Source organism: Erigeron canadensis, chromosome 8 (assembly GCF_010389155.1).
Source record: "Erigeron canadensis isolate Cc75 chromosome 8, C_canadensis_v1, whole genome shotgun sequence".
Lineage (NCBI taxonomy): Eukaryota > Viridiplantae > Streptophyta > Magnoliopsida > Asterales > Asteraceae > Erigeron > Erigeron canadensis.
The window spans coordinates 20,271,003-20,283,311 of record NC_057768.1 but is presented as its reverse complement, the minus strand read 5'-3'; positions in this window follow the sequence as shown (position 1 = coordinate 20,283,311).

Genomic DNA, 12,309 nt, shown 5'->3' with positions numbered 1-12,309 from the left:
AAATTACAATTTTGACCCTAAAGTTGGCCAATTTTTTCAGTAATCGTCCTTTGGCCTTACTACGTTAAAAAATGGCCGTTAACATACGCACGTGCTAGACACTTGAGGGTACTAATGTCATTTCACCTTACACTTAGGGACGAAAAGTGAAAAAATAGCTACTTAAGGGACGAAAAGTGAAAAAAATAGCTACAAATAAATTTATTCTTCCATTCTTTCTTTTCCGATCATCTTCTCTGATCATTTTTACCAATGGAATTTTCCGACTAGACATTTATTTTCCGATGATACCTAATAAAAACTAGACTTTGAATTCAAATCTATACCACAAACAAAATCATTTACTCAACTTAATGACATTCAAAACACAACCAATCAAAAAAATTATAGTTCATACATGACAGTCATCTTTTTTTTTTCGTTTATAAATTTTGATTTTAATTAAATGGGGGACGGTGGATGGTGGTGATTCTAGGTGGCGGCGGTTGGTTGGTGGTGATTCTAGTCGGCGGCGGCTGGTTGGTGGGATTCTAGTCGACGACGGCTGGTTGGTGGTGACTCTAGACGGCGATGTTTGGTGGTAATTGTAGGCAACGGTGGCTGGTGGTGATTGTAGGCGGTGGTGGCTGGTGTTGATTATAGTGGCGGTGGCTAGTAGTAATTATAGGCGGCGGTGGCCGGAGGTGGCTGGGGGTGGCAGTGGCTCGTGGTGGTTATTGACGGCGGTGGCTGGTGTTTTTTCCAAACAACCTATATGCACAAAACACTGTATTAATTAAAAGTTGATACCACTTAGGCCCTACTTTCTTCTTCTTTACTGGTAGCTTTTGTGAGCCTTTGTAACCTGGTGTTTGACCAAAGCATTTTGCCCTAACCCTCTTACCATCATTGCTAACCATTTTAATATCCCTATTGGTATCAACTGCATATTGTTTCATCAACACCTTCACTTGATCTTTGCTACCAAATGACTATCCAAGATGAAATGGTGGCTTATAAAGTTGATTGCTTATAGAACCATATTCAACCTTCAACTCTCTAATTTTCTTCTTTCTCTTTGACACTTCTGGATCAGAATCATAACCACTATCATACTCATCAAAATCCAATGCAATTACTTTATTACCCACAGTCAATTCTCCCACACTTGACTCTACTCCTTTCTCAATCCAATTGACATCAAGCCTTTGAAACTTTCCATCAAACTTAGACATGTCCACCTCTACACCTGGAACCATGTCACTCTTTTCCACTGGAAACTCTTCTTCTATGGTTGATTGCTTTGGTTCAGTAGCTTTTAACCCATCCTTTGGTTCAGTAGCAGAATTTGCTTCAAATTCAAGAGGTGGAGTGTCAAGTAATTCAGTGTCAAACTCCCTTTCATCTTTATGTATATCATGAGGTGGAGTACAATACCCTTCTTGAAATACAAAACCCTCAAAACCAGTGTCATTTTTAAGTATATTAGGTTCTTTGTCACTTGGCTGCCCTTGTTCAAGAACTATATTACCAGTATCAACAGGGTTACATCCTATTGTTGTTGCACCATGTTCAAGATATACCTCAACAAACCTAGTTTTCTTACAATGTCTAACCAAATTCTTAACATCTTCATCATTACATAAACTAAATAGCTCAAAATTCAAATCACCACCAGGTTTCTTATACCAAGAAAACACTTGAATATCAAGGTTATGATTTGCATACTCATGTACAATAGTTTTCAAATCCTTAACTTGAAAAGTATCAAAATTTAACCAATCTATAATTACCTTGGTTCCATCAATGTATTTCCTTCCCCCAAAAGGTGTAAAAGTACCACCGTAAAAGAGTGTCATTGAAAACATCTCTGGGTATAACTCTGAATTAGATAAAGAGGATAAAAGGCATTAATTAGTGACTGCATAATTATTTAACAAAAAAACCCAAAAAAACCTCAAAAAACCCTAAAAAATTGTTTCAAGAATCGATTACATACCATAGTTGTCTCTGTGAATAATTACATCATGATCTTTATCTCGTAGAGTTCCAACCGACGGTGGTTGTTTGTTCTTCACCATTGGAGAGTGATCGATTTGGAGAGAGAAAGATGGGGTATCGTTTTGGGATTTTGATCAACTGTGTGTGTTATTTCTGTTATATATTCTTTATATATAAAACAATTAGTTTACCCTCGCGTGCTTCTCACGTGGGGAGAGAACGAAAGGAAACTAACGGCCAACGGCTAAAAATTTAACGCTGTAGGTACTTGGTATCAAAAGTGAAAAACACATCCAACTTTAAGTATGAAAAATGTAATTATTTGAGTTGGAGACTAACACTGCAAAAATTGAAAAGTTGAGGTACCAAAAATGTAATTTTCTCTCACTAATTTAATTATTTCTACTAATATACCTAACATACCCTTACTAAAATAAATTACACCACCAATCCCTTAACTCTTAAAATAATTACAATAACCATTATAGTAATAATTATTATCATTATATCAATAGCCTAGATTGCCCATCGTGATTACTATTAGTCTCCACCGCCACCAATCATCACCACCATTATTGCCATAGTCGCCGCATTTACTCGGGCAACATGCTAGGCATATGATAAAAATATTAAATCATTACATCAACAATGCAATAAGCATGAAGGGTGTAAGGTGCTTTTTTTTTGTTTATCTATCGACGTATTTGGACACCTCAATTTTCTCTTCTCCCATCTTTCGGCATAAAATGGCAACCATCATCGGTATCAACTCTATGGTGCCAATCATTGTTTATGTTGTGAGAGTGTCGTGTAGTCTAATATACTGTTTACATTGGAAATGTATTTTTTGCCTAATATTTGTTTTTTCTTTTTGTTCTATTGTCAGAATCAAGCAGGAAACAGATGTGCTCATGCTCCCCAACGTTCACCATTATTATTCCTTTGAGATCTAAAACTTCTTTTATGAAAGGACATAACTCGATAAACCGAAAATACAACTTTTTCTTTTTTAAAACCCCACTGCGCCGCAGTGGGTCGAGAACTCCCTACTACGCTGAAGTGGAAATCCTCAGCCAGAGCAAGAACATGCCCCACTACGCCGCAGTGGGTTCGACATATCTCCCACTGCGCCGCAGTGGGAGGAACCAACATTATTTCCGTGGGAAACCACTACGCCGCAGTGGGCAAAGTCACCCCACTGCGCCGCAGTGAGCCACCTGACAGCAACCCTAAATACTCATTTCGACCATGAACACTTGCGACCTTCAAATTTCAAAACAAACTTCTCAAAACACATTTAAGAGGTTTCCAACAACAACGTAGACACGTTTCAAACACAATTACAACATAACATGTTTCACAAATCCAAGAACAACCTTAACGGGTCATTTACCCGTTTTGGCAACATTTTTGCCCATAAAAAACAATACCATTTTTCAAAGACTTTACAACTTGGACATTTACAGGAAATATTACCAAAACATGACCTCAAACCAAAATGTACCATGAGCCATGAGGTGTGGGACGTCTAGGCTTCTATACCAAAATATCGTCATTCGTTCGAGAATGACCTAATTACCTTCAAGTTCTTCAAAGATATCTACAACTTCAAGCTTATCAACACACACTTAGTTCCTTCTTCCGGAACTACCTATAAAAGTGTAAACAACTAAAATATAAGCAAAGGCTTAGTGAATATACTTGCATACATTTATGAATACGAAGGAGAGCATAGTACAAGGACTTTCACATGTAACATATGGCATCGTCATGTCACATTTACATATTCAACTTGCACGCAAACAATACATATATGGATCCATATAAGCTAAACAATCATATCTATCGGGATTCTTAGGCTGTAACACCTCGCTAAAGCGGAATATACGAGATACACATATAAGCACAATTGCACACAATACAAGTTCCAACACAGCCATCAAATTAAAAGAGATTAGAAGTACGATAGTTATTACAGTACATAAATGAACTTAGAATAGTTAATATCTGGAAGACAGAACAATTGTCTTTTAAGAACAGAACTTGAACTGAAGTAGCAAGGAAGGTCTTCATAGCTCCTGAACTTGTACGCTCGAACAATCGCCAGAAGGGTGAGCTTAGAAAGGAAGACTCCTATGCTAACAAGATCTACTTAGCCTAGCCTGAAAAGCATGTAAGTTCAAAAGGTCAACTACAAAAGTAGTTGGTGAGATTCACATAATGTACTTTTAGTTTACATATACATATATATGTATAATGAGAACAAGATCGTAAGTTTTGTACGTTGAACCAATGTACTTTGTAATAATAAGAATTAGATCAAGATCTGCACGTTGAACATAAGTACTTTTATAATAATAAGAACTAGGTCAAGATCATGTAATGAACTTTTAATTATAAGTTGTCACTGCTAAACCGATTGGCCAGAACTGAACTTTAATGTAATAGTATGCTCATATAGCTCAACTACTTCAAATAAGATCTATGTCAGAACAATGACATGAACAAGAGCAAGTAATATGCATCCTCCTGAACTGTGGAGAATGAGGGTGGGCCTACCCTAAACAGCGCTGTCCATAATTACCTATGGTTCATTCCCGGAATTGTGGGATATGAATTGATAACAGTGAACAAGAACTGAACAAGTACATGTACGAACTAGAACATAATAAAGATCAAGTACAGTAGTATAAACGTATTTGAGATCCTGCCCATTCAAGACTTAAATACTCTTCCAAATAGTTTAAGAATCATTTCATAAGTAGTTCAAGATCAAGCTCATAAAATGGTTCGTAAAAAAGTTCAAGAACATATGTACAAGTACGAAAATAGTTTTCATGCTTTTCAGTCCCCGATAAAGAACTTGAACAAAATGTACGAAAGGGGGTTTAGTGAACTCACAGTGGTCTGGTACAAGCACAGAGAACAAGTACAGGGATAGATAAGTTATATCCATCACAATCCAAGCACGTCTTGATGAAAGCCTAAGTACATGTCATTGATCATAAATAAGTACGTATATTAGTTCTTGTGATTAATTAATCACTGAAATGTCCTTGATGAACTGATGATTTGGTCCTTTGAAGATCTTTGAACGTTTTGACTCAAAAGAGTTTAATTGAACTTTAAGTACATGAACTAGACTTGAACTGAACGTCTTTGAACTCACACATAAGTACTTATCGTGTTAGTGAGTTGAACATGTCTTTAATAATGAACTTTAGCCTTAAGAACTCGATTTAGTTGCTCATAGAACTTGTACTTTAGTAATCAAGATAGGACATGTCTTAAATGTACTTAATTAGGGTTTGCACTTTGTACGTTGTTTTAGATCGACTCATGAACTAGCTTTGATGTTAGTACGTAGCCTTTGATGTGTTTAATCGAATGATAATGATGTTATGAACTGGATTGATGATTAAGGATCAAGTGTGGTATGTTATAGAACAAGTACATGTTGTCTTTTGAATGCACAAAGTCGTCCTAGGGTTTTGAACTCCAAGATCGTCCCTCTGGACATGCAAGATCGTCCCATTGTACAAGCAAGATCGTCCTAGCTGACTAGGGTTCAAGATCGTCTTACAGGACTCTAGCCAGGATCGTCCTAGCTGCTCATGCACAAGATCGTTTCAGGTAAAATGTTAAGATCATTTCACAAGTCTATATTCAAGATCGTCTTAGTGTCTTAGTTTAGTCAAGATCGTTTTAGGTGTACCATACTTCAAGATAGTCCTAATGGACATAGATCAGGATCGTTCTATTGATCCAATGAACAAGAACAAGGCACATTATCGATTGATTGACCATTGTTTGAGCTAAACCAATCCAAAGGATTAGTTACCATTAAACGTACCAACATCACCACAACACCACACGAGATCGAACGAACAAGAATCATGAACAATAAGGCTGCCTAAGACGATCTTGGGGACCAAGATCGTCCCACCAAGAACGTCCCAAGGTCTCAACAAGCTGAACAAAGGGCTGAACACAAATCGAGGCTCAAGATCGATTCCGGGACTTGTTAGAACATAGAACTAGTACATATACGCACAATATCAATAACCATTAACACTTTTAACGATTTCAAAGCCATCTATAACATGAACAAGCCATGGCACATCAAGAACAAGTTTTCCTTTACTTTCAAAAATGGGTTTTGTAGATTAAAGCATGTTATGACCCAAATTTGTTCACATAAATGTTATTAAACACATTTAGACACAAACCCATTAATCATTAACACGATTACATATCAAAATTGGACCAAGTCATCAAGAACATGAACTTGAAAAAGTACACTTTTAATTTGATCAAAAACTCATAATTTGTTGTTGTTACCTGAGATTTAATTCCGGAAATATGTTTTGATTATCACAAGGATGCTAAAAGTACAAATGATTTTGGTTTAACAATCCAAAATCAAAAGATGAATTTTGTGTGTGAAAATGTGGCTGCACTATGTGTTTCTAGAGTGAGAAAGAAGAAAGAAGAAGGAGATGAAATATGGTTGTTCCTCTCTCTAGGTTTCTCATCCTTTTCTTTATATACCTTTCCCATATTAAATGAACTCAATAAATGCAAGAACCATTTGCGAACATTTTGGTCTAGAACTTTTATGAACATGAACGTTTATGAACCGAACTTTAATATTTCATTGTACTTAGTCATGAACTCGTCATATAAATCAAGATCTAAGATCAAATTGACCTTCATATAAGCACATAATTTAGGTCTAAAGTACGTCAAGAACTTAGATAATTTGAACTGTCTAGCCGTTCTAGTGGCGAAAGTACGTTTCAAAGAACTTATTAAGAACGTTTCTAAGACGGTTGTTACATAGGCCCCGGAGGTTCTTAGGTCTCATATCACATCAACTATCGGGATTCTTAGGCCCGGAAGGTTCTTAGGCCTCATAAACAATGCCCCACATGGGCTTCACGCCAAATCAATTACCATGCTTGGAACATTCACATCTCATGGTAATTGACCCAACGTAAACATAAGGGTATGCAAATATACTCACCTCCTCCGCAAAAGGGACAATAATGCTAAACAAATAAGCACAAGCAAGCTTCAATCTATAATCATATCATAAAAGTGCATAAGCTTACATTCACAACTTGACTAGTTCAACCTAGTCATACTTCAATCACTAGCCTTCCTAAACCCAACCCATTTGTCATTGAGTTACTTTCATCTTTAACAACAACATTGGGTAGTTCAACCTACCATTTTCATCCATATTTCAATAACTAGTAAAAATTCATCTTTTCTCATTAACTAAGATTTTCACATGAACTTATCAATTTCATAACCAAACACATCACATTGCTCAATGACAACTAGGTTAACTAAGGAATTGAGAAAAATTAACCATAATCCATTTTCTAGCAAAAACCCCCAATTCGGTTCATCCATGAACCCTAATTTCAAAAAAAAAGAGGAAACTAAATTTAGGGGAAATCAATACCTCAACAAAGGAAGATATTAGATTAGGGTTTTCAAGCCACAATTTCTTCCCCTTTTTCCTTCAAATTTCGGCCACCACCACCAACCTACAAACCCTAGCTTTTGAATTCTTAATTGAAGATTACTGGATGAAGATGATTACTATGGATGTTCTTATTCTTGAACTTGAGAGAGAGTTGCCTTACTTTTGAAATGAACTAGAAGAATTGCATGGAGGAAATGTTGAAGAACAAGATGGAAGTGTGAGTCAAAGAAAAGAAGTGGGCTGGCACCTTCCTGGCTTGCCACGACCCAACTAAAAATTGTGGTTATTATTACCCGCTATCCGTCAAAGTTCCAACTAAATTAGCCCCATAATCAAAAATAAAATACTAGGAAATTAATTTAATGTCAAAACTATGAAAAAGGGTTAATTTCTTTTACCTTAAAATATTTGGGGTGTTACATTTTATTTTCCGTGATCTTTGTTTCTGGGGGTTTGCATTTCTTTGTACGGGGGTTTCTTTTTATCGTGGTCACTTTGTTAACAATTTTTTTGCGATCTCTTTTTTGGGTTTTCTGGTCTCTACTGCTGTTTATATGCTTATATGTTTACAATTTATGTGCCTTTGTTGCATAGTACTGTCGTTAAGAGTTATGTGATTAACGTGGTAACATTAATATTGTGATAGCGTTTATTCCATTGTGGTGTTGTCGTTTTAGTTGCATTAAAGCAATAAGTGAGCGGAAAACTAATAGGTCGCTGGTATCGTCGAATAAGTTAGGTTGGTGGTTTCACGTATGAGCGATTATGGTTATAATTTTTGTAAAAATGTTACTTGGATAATCTGAGGCGTATCTTGATGGGGTACACCTTCGTGTTGGAAGTCATGGCGTTTTCGACTTCTGAATTTTTGACCCCTAATTTCTGAGCCCAAAGTTGTTTACAAAACCGTTTTCCGATCCGTTTAGTTTTCATCTTTTTATTACGAATTTGGAGATAATTTGTAAGTTTATATCTTAAAACTATTGAATATGTAATATTTTGGTAAATTTATTAAGATAACGAACTTATATTTTACTTTTAAAGATGTTACATATATATAATTATACTATATTATGTAGTATTTAAAAATGATCCTGACTTTTACGAGTCGGATCACGTTCTAAGTCACGAGTCAAAAAATTATATTTTCGAGTCAAGTCAACAACTATGGTGACAAGTTTTTGAATGTATACATGTGTCTTGTTCTTATCGGCTAATTTTACTTTCCAAAACTTGCGGAAAAGTATATTTTGGCACTATACTGTCGGCCTTAATTATCAAGTTGTCATATTATCAGAAGTGCAGACCAAATTGCGGCATTCATGGATCTCTCCTCGAAGCAAATACTTTTATGTCAAAATTTTATAAGGAAAAGACAATCTTGAATTAATTAAGGAAGGTCATATTTGTACCACTACATGTGGTAGATTTATCAAAATTAATGATACGAATATCATTACTCATTAATTATTCATCTAATGAATATAATACTCTCATTATTGCGTTCAATTATTCATTTATTCTTCTAACAGCTCAAATTAAAAAATGAAACAATGTTAATAATTTATGAGTAGGCGTTTACGCGTTTACATATTACGAGCAAGGTATCCGCGCAATGTGACGGCGGTGGTGGAGAAGGCGGTCTAGTGCTGTTGGTGATGGTATTATTGGTGGTGGTGGCGGTGTCAGTGGTGTAGGTTGATGTAATTGTGATAATGGAAGTTTTTACAAAATAAGGACTTAAAGTGTTAATTATTAAAATAAAGGTTTAGAATGTAAATTATAATTTATTAAGGGCAAAACATTAAAAAAAAATCAAGGGTAATTCTGTTAATTCAAAGGTAGAATTACTTAAAATAAAACGAAGTCATTTTCTTTAGAGTTAATTACTGAAATGGTACCTAATGTTTGCGTCATATTACTGGTTTCATACCTTTCCTTTCGAAATTACACTGATCATACCCAACGTATGCAAATTTCCACTCGGACTATACTGGAGGCTAACGCCGTCACGTGTCCATTAAAAACCCCCCCACGTGACTTGCACGTGAGGGGTAAAGATGTAATTTCACATTTCTTAATTACTTAAATAGTACCTAACGTTTGCACGATATTTCTGATTTCATACCTAATGTTTTTCTTAATTACTTAAATGGTACCTAATGTTTAGTTATTAAGTTTTTTTATTTTTTATTTTTTTTTCTTTTGAAAGGTGAATTCCATTTTAAGTCAATGTCTTAAAAACTGGTATTTTAGTTATAATGGTGTGGAAAATTTTTTGGTATTATCGGTATTACTGAAAATACTGGCCGGTACAACTATTTTTAATTTGTTTTATTATTCTTTTATGAAAATTTTCCAAAATTTGTTACAATTTAACGAAAATAATCAAAATACACTTATAATTCAGTAAAAAATAATACCAAATAAGTTTTTCATAACAAAATATAAGTTTAAAGTTCACAAATAACCAAAAATAGCATTAAAGTATCATAAAAATAATTTTATAAAAAATTCAAATTTTCTTTTTCGAAAATATTGGGAATACCGCAACGGTAATACCAGAAATATCCAGGAATACCAGAAATATCGGCCGGTATTTACCGGCATTTAAAACATTGTTTTAAGCTCCGTGTCGCAGTAAATACTGACCAGTATTTCTGGTATTACTGGAATATTCCGGTATTACCATTGCGGTATTTCCAGTATTTTCAAAAAAGAAAATTTCAACTTTTTTAAAAATTGTTTTTATGATACTTTATTGTTATTTTTGGTTATTTGTGAGCTTTAAACTTATATTTTGTTATGAAAAATCTATTTTGTATTATTTTTTACTGGATTATAAGTGCATTTTGACTATTTTCGTTAAATATAAACAAGTTTTGGAAAATTTTCATAAAAGAAAAATAAAACAAATTAAAAATAGTCGTACTGGCCAGTATTTTCGGTAATACCGATAAGACCAAAAAAATTTCCACATCAGTATGACTAAAATACCAGTTTTTAAGACATTGGCTTAAAACGGAATTCACCCTTCAATAGAAAAAAATTAAAAAAAAAAATTAATAACTAAACATTATATACCATTTAAGTAATTAAGAAAAACATTAGGTATAAAATTAGCAATATCGTGCAAACGTTAGGTACCATTTCAGTAATTAACTCTTTTCTTCATAAAGGAGTAAAGATTATTATTATTATTACTATTATTATTTTATTATCACTTTCACTAAAAATTCATATTATTATTTATTTCGAACATTCAGTCTTTACACGACATCAAGAAAAAATCTCACCATATAATGGTAAACTCTTGTACGTACTTTAGACAACGAGATGTTGACTATGAGCCATTATAGGTATTCATAAGAAAAACCCATGGTTTTATTATTATTATAAATTACTATACAACAACTCTTTGAAGAAAACAACTCTGAGATGTGGTTATATGCTCATCTACTGGATTGATGATTTTGTATCCTATCCTAGTAGCGTATAAGCAATAAATCTGTGCTCCTTAATCATCCATTCATAACTCTTCTTCTTGATCATCTATTCATCATTTTGTTACTTTTCATTTTTTATCCGAAAAATAAATATTCCCTTCAAACCGGATACTGTCTTAATAATTGGTATTTTATCATTTCATCTTTCTGATCATTACGAGGGTTTAAAACCCGTCCGATGGACGGCAGGATGGAAGGAAGTTGTTTTCATGGTTGATTTGGTTGGTTTTGTTAAACAGTTAAATTATACCGAGTAGATGTTTAGTTTGTCTACTAAACAGAAACATGTCCAAAAACACAGATGCACTATGCTTTCCTGCAACTTCTACTACCTTTTTCATTGATGAGGTTAGTTTTTTCAAGACTTAGAAACTATGGACATTGCAGGGTAGTGGTGGAAAAAAATTTGGTGTGTTGACCTATTTTGTAGACTCCATCAAATACACAAATCTTAGGACGTACAACTGAAAGCATTTCAAAACTATTATGATCATCAATTTTCATTAAAAAGTTTTTTTTATATAATCAATAACTCACTCACATTCCTTCAAACAGTTAAGCAACCCAAACACCTTCTCTATTAATGATTTTCAACTAATTAAAAATATAACATGCAAACACGATTATTATGATAATAAATAAAGTATAGAATAATAGGACCTATCAAATTTCAAAAAAAAGTATAATATGATATGACCTTGAATATATTTAAATTAATTTATTTTTTGATATATATTGTCTCTTTATACACTGACTAATTCTCGAAAACTGTTTAACAAATTAATTTGTATATGTGTAATTAGGAAGAAATATTTAGTAATGAAAATTAATACTCTTGGTTTTCCAAAACAGCTTTTGTAAGTCATTAACTTTCCTACACACATAATTTCCCTTTGCATTGCAAGTAATTAGCTTCCATGGGTATAGGTAATTAACTTCCCTCAACACATAATTGACTTTTAAGATTTAAAAGGAAAGATTAATACTCTTGGTTTTTCAAAACAGCTTCCAAAACTCTAAAAACTCATTTAACATGAGAGATTGCAACTAATTAAGTTTATTGTACACATAATAAGCTTTTCAAACTTAATTAACATAAGTAGCTTTTAACATTACAATTATCAAGAGAGATAGTGTAGTTTTATAATTGATTTCGAAGCTCAACTTTTACATAGATATATTAATATAGAGAGATTTGTAGAATTAAACCATGATAAATGTCTTTTTTAGATTTATTTGAATGCAAATGTTTTAATTTAAGTCATTTTATATGGTGACCCATGACATTCCAAAAGATGTTAATGCATTACACTATATTACTTACAT